Below are 6,000 nucleotides of genomic sequence, written 5' to 3'. Positions count from 1 at the left end.
GAGACCCCAACCGGCTTAAACCATCAGCTGCTTCGTTCTTTCGACGGTCAATGTGTTCCACCTGATAACCTTTAAAATATCCTGCAATGACATCAACCTCTCGGCGAGAAGCCGCCATGAGAGGGTCCTTGGAATCCCACTTGGCAGATACCTGTTGAGCCACTAGATCCGAGTCACCAAGACATCTGAGCTGGCTCAAGCTCATCTCTTTTGCCACTCGAAGACCATGGAGCAAGGCTTCATACTCTGCTGCGTTGTTAGTGCAAGGAAACATCAACCGTAACACATAAAAAAATTTGTCACCTCGTGGGGAAGTTAGCACGACTCCAGCCCCCGAGCCTTCGAATTGCCTGGATCCATCAAAATGAATAGTCCAATACGTGTTGTCTGGCTTCTCTTCTGGCATCTGCATCTCTGTCCAGTCATTGATGAGGTCAACCAGAGCTTGAGACTTAATTGCAGTACGTGGAACATACTTCAACCCATGAGACCCAAGCTCAATTGCCCACTTGGCGACTCGCCCCGTGGCTTCTCTGTTTTGAATAATGTCTCCTAAAGGAGCAGAGCTAACCACAGTGATTGGATGTCCCTGAAAGTAATGCTTAAGCTTCCGGCTCGCCATAAACACCCCATAAACAAGCTTCTGCCAATGTGGATATCGTTGCTTAGCCTCAATTAGCACTTCACTGACATAATAAACCGGCCGCTGAACCAGATGCTCTTTGCCAGCCTCCTTGCGCTCTACCACAATAGCCACACTAACAGCCCGTGAATTGGTAGCCACGTATAACAATAGCGGCTCTTTCTCAATTGGAGCAGCCAGGACCAGCGGCTAAGCCAGCTGTGCCTTCAGATCCCCAAAAGCAGCGTTCGCAACATCGCTCCAAACAAAAACATCCGTTTTCTTCATCAACTGATACAGAGGCATAGCCTTTTCCCCTAACCGGCTTATGAACCGGCTCAAAGCAGCCACACGACCCGCCAACCGCTAAACATCATTGACACAGGTTGGTTTGGCTAGGGATGTAATTGCCTTGATTTTGTCCGGGTTAGCTTCAATACCTCGGTTAGACACCAAAAAACCGAAGAGCTTGCCGGCTGGCACTCCAAAAACACACTTGGCCGGGTTAAGCATCATTTTGTAAACCCGAAGATTGTCAAAAGTCTCTTTCAGGTCCGTGACCAAGGTTTCCTCTTCCCTGGATTTCACCACTATATCATCCACATAAGCATGAACGTTGCACCTAATTTGATTGTGAAGACAATTCTACACACACTGCTGGTAAGTCGCCTGGGCACTCTTAAGCCCAAAAGGCATAGACACATAGCAGAAAGCTCCAAAAGGAGTTATAAAAGATGTCTTCTCTTGATCTTTGACTGCCATCTTAATCTGATGATAACCGGAATAAGCATCCAAGAAACTCAACCGTGCGCAACCCGCTGTAGCATCAATGATTTGATCAATACGGGGGAGAGCAAAAGGATCAGCTGGACAAGCCTTGTTCAGATCTGTGTAATCCACACACATACGCCAGGTGCCATTCTTTTTTAGTACAAGCACCAGGTTAGCTAACCATTCGGGGTGAAAGACCTCCACAATGAACCCGGCTGCCAAGAGCCGGGCCACCTCTTCCCCAATGGCCTTGCACCTTTCTTCATTGAACCGTCGGAGAAACTGTCTGACAGGTTTAAACTTTGGATCGATATTAAGAGTGTGCTCAGCGAGTTCCCTCGGGACACCCGGCATGTCTGAGGTTTCCATGCAAAGATGTCCCGGTTCTCACGGATGAACTCGATGAGCGCGCTTTCCTATTTCAGATCCAAGTTTGCGCTGATGATGAACTGTTTGGATGAGTCGCCAGGTACAAAGTCAACCATCTTAGTGTCATCAGCTGATTTGAATTTCAACTCCGGCTCATGCTCTATTGTTGGTTTCTTTAATGACGTCATGTCTGCCGGGTCAACATGATCTTTGTAAAATTTTAACTCTTCTGTTGCACAAACAGATTTAGCATAGGCAACATCTCCTTCTTCACATTCCAATTCTATCTTTCGGCTCCCATGTACTGTAATGGTGCCTTTATGACCCGGCATCTTGAGGTGCAAATATACATAACACGGCCGAGCCATGAACTTGGCATAAGCCGGCCGCCCAAACAGAGCATGATATGGGCTCTTGATCTTAACCACCTCAAAGGTTAATTTTTCCGCTCTGGAGTCATACTCATCCCCAAAGGCTACTTCTAGCTCAATCTTACCAACCGGGTATGCCGACTTACCAGGTACCACCCTGTGGAGAACAGTGTTGGATTGTTTAAGATTTTTATCAGTCAATCCCATCCAGCGGAACGTCTCATAGTAGAGGATGTTGATGCTGCTGCCTCCATCCATGAGTACCTTAGTAAACTTGTACCCACCAACCTGAGGTGCCGCTACCAAAGCCAAGTGACCCGGATTATCAACCCGGGGCGGGTGATCCTCTCTGCTCCACACAATAGGCTGCTCTGACCAACGTGGATAACGTGGAACCGCTGGCTCAACGGCAATGACGGCCCTCTTGTGAAGTTTCTGGTCCCTCTTACATAAACTGGTGGTAAATACATGATACTGCCCACTACTCAGCTGCTTCGGGTTGCTCTGATAACTGGATTGCTGCTGCTGATTTCCTTGGCCGTGTTGATGATTATATCCTCCTTGGTGACCAAGATAACCTTGACCTTGAAAACCTCCTCCGCTTGAACCGGCGCTCGGGCCTTGAAAGCCGCCTCCACCTGAACCGCCACCTGGGCCGTGACCCCCATCAAATGCATTTGAATTTTTAAATGCCTTCATGATTGTACAATCTTTCCACAGGTGGGTGGCTGGCTTCTCCCGGGTGTCGTGCTTTGGACAAGGTTCATTGAACAATTGCTCAAGGATGGGACCTGACCCGCATGATCGAGGGGGCTGTATCCCCTTGCGCCGTTGATTTCCACCCTGTGTATTAGTGTTAGCAACAAACTCATCAGCCTTACGTTTATTACCTCCCTGATTTACCGGGTTATGCTGGTGACCATTGCCGTTGCCATTCTTCTTTCCCTTCGTTGCCTTTTCTTCATCAAACGTTGGGTCCTTGGTAGTATCAGAATCAGCATACTTGACGAGAGCCGCCATCAACGTTCCCATGTCATTACAATCACGCTTAAGCCGCCCCAGTTTCTGCTTCAGAGGTTCAAAACGGCAATTTTTCTCCAACATCAAGACTGCTGAGCCGGCATCCATCTTATCAGATGAATGTATTATCTCCTTGACCCGACGCACCCAATGGGTTGTAGATTCACCGTCCTCTTGCTTGCAATTGGTCAGGTCCACAATTGACATTGGCTGCTTACACGTGTCCTTAAAGTTCTGGATGAACCGTGCTTTCAACTCTGCCCATGAGCCGATAGAATTGGGTGGCAACCCCTTCAACCAAGTCCGAGCTGTTCCATCCAACGTCATGGTAAAATACTTGGCCATTGCAGCGTCGCTAACCTCCAATAACTCCATAGCCATCTCATAACTCTCAATCCAAGCCCCCGACTGTAGGTCAACCGTGTAATTAGGCACCTTACGAGGCCCCTTGAAATCCTTTGGCAACCGCTCATTGCGTATGGCCGGTACCAAGCAAGGCACGCCTCCGGTTCTTGTGGACACTCCTGCCTCAACCGAGGTTGCTGGATAAGCCGGAAAGGTTTGATGAGCCGCCCGCTTTGCCGCTCTTTGAGCCGCTCGTTCCGCCTCTTGACGAATCCTCTCTTGATCCACCAAGTTAAGGGCTCCAGCCCGCACCGGCTCATGCCTATATGGCCGGTTGTGGCGTTGAGCATTACTTGACATCTCTGCAGACTCCATGTGCCTACTATAACTCGGGCTCCGTCTTGGGCGAGGAGTTGAATGAATCCTGTCTCGACTATAGGAGTATGCGTCCTGTTGGGCCAGAGCTGTCTGAAGTAGTTCTCTTACCCTCCGGGTTTCAATTGCTGTTGGCGAGTCACCTTCCATTGGGAGAGCCGCCAAACGAGCCGATGTTGCGATGAGGTTTTCCAGGGGGTTGGAGAAGTGACTCGGAGGTGTCGACACATAACGAGGAGGAGTTGTATTCACACGAGGTGGCTCCATGGTGCATGGCTGAACTGGTGCACCGGGTGTCGTGACCAAGTTTGCGTCCGGCGGGTGACTCCCCCCCCCAGCCTCGGGTGTATGGAACAGGTTCCTCGGATCCAGCGTTAGAGGCAGACGCGACTGAGTTTTCTGATGCCTCCTCGTCATGACCTCGTTTCATGCGTTAAGATCCACCGAGAGCCGGAAAGTTTCTGCTTGAAGTTGCCGAGCTCAAGCATCCAAAGCTGCTCGTTTTGCTTCCATCCGGGTTTCCTCTGCGGCTAGATTTTCCTTAGCTTGTACCATCTCCTCCCGCACGCGTGCTACTTCTGCGTCGTGATGGGCTTTATCTGCCGACTCTACCACAACGGTTAACAGAGTCGTCAGCCGATCCATGAGGTCCATTAGAATCTGAGCCGGGGGGCGCGCAGGATTTCCTGACCCCGCTGCTGCCGACCCGGGAGCTACTGCTGCCGATGCGGTAGAGTTCTGCCCGGGCTGTGTCCCCGCCATGAAGACTCCGACCCAATTCGGTGGCTCAAGGGGGTCCAGAATACTGCTGCCACCGGAACAGCCCCCGAGCATGCCGTCTTGCAGCTGGTACAACGAGTCCGTCTCACCTGTTGATGATGGAGTATCAGAGCAGATGGTCGTCTCCCCGCCTTCCACCGATCATTCGGAGTATTCACCGCCGTGGATGCAGCCTACGAAGGCATGTTTCACGACAGATTGAACACGGGCGGTCCTGGCGCGCTGAGCCGTTTCGATGAGGTTGGTGTGGACGTCCGGCTCAGGCCTGACTCGCCGATCCGGCCGATGAAGACGTGAATTCCACCGAAGGGGACCCGGTACCCGTACTCGATTGAGCCGACCTCGGGGCCCCAGCCGTCGTCGTCGATGTAGAGCTTGCCGCGACGACTCTTGGTCATCCGCCCCCTCCTGGGCGGGTCATACTGGTAGTAATATCCCCAACACCATCTCTAGTTTTCAAAATGAATTTCCTTTTTGTGTGCCCGTACCGCTCATGAAGCGGCAGGGGGTGGCCAATATTTTTCCATGCTAGATGCGTTATTCTCAAGATGAGTGTTTATTCACTTGTCATTGCACAAGAGTATGGTGGTAATAGGGATGCCCAGTCCCGAAATTATTTTTTTACTTTATGTTGTTAAATAATAAATTCCTTGGAAGGTGTTTGTATGGAAGGCACCCCTGGATACGGCTAGCCATGGATTGTGAAAGAATGGTGGAAAAAGGAATAAGCTTTATTTTATGTTTGGGAATCGCCTATGATGTATCTAGCATGGAAAGTACTGGGAACTACTCAGTCGTTTTCATTGATGGGAAAAGTATGCCTCCCGGAATATTTTTATCTCTCAATTTAAGCTTTGAGCTCCGGCACATATACAAATCTCTGCTTCCCTCTGCAAAGGGCCTATCTATTTTCTTTATGCAATTTTTATTTTTATTTTGAGCCTCCATCCTCTCTTATAAAGCACCAACTAGGGAGCACTAGGATCATACTTGTGCATTGGATGTAGCTAATATTTGAGTGTGTTTCATAAATGGATCAATGATTGGGCATCATGGGCTAGGGATAACTTTCTTTAGTGTTGATGTTTTGAAAGACATGGTTGCTTGTTGATATGCTTGAGTATTGAAGTCTTCATGTCAAATATAGTATATTGCTTTGAATCATCTAGAATTCCAAATGTCCATGCTACAAAAGAAAAGAATATGTGATGAACATGTTAGGCATCATTCCACATAAAAAATTATGTTTTTATCATTTACCTACCCGAGGACGAGTAGGAATGAAGATTGGGGATACTTATACGTCTCCAACATATCTATAATTTTTAATTGTTCCATGCTGTTATA

This window comes from Triticum urartu, chromosome 6A (assembly GCF_056163025.1).
Source record: "Triticum urartu cultivar PI428250 chromosome 6A, HENAU_Tu73, whole genome shotgun sequence".
Taxonomy (NCBI): Eukaryota; Viridiplantae; Streptophyta; class Magnoliopsida; order Poales; family Poaceae; genus Triticum; species Triticum urartu.
This window is presented reverse-complemented; position numbering follows the sequence as displayed.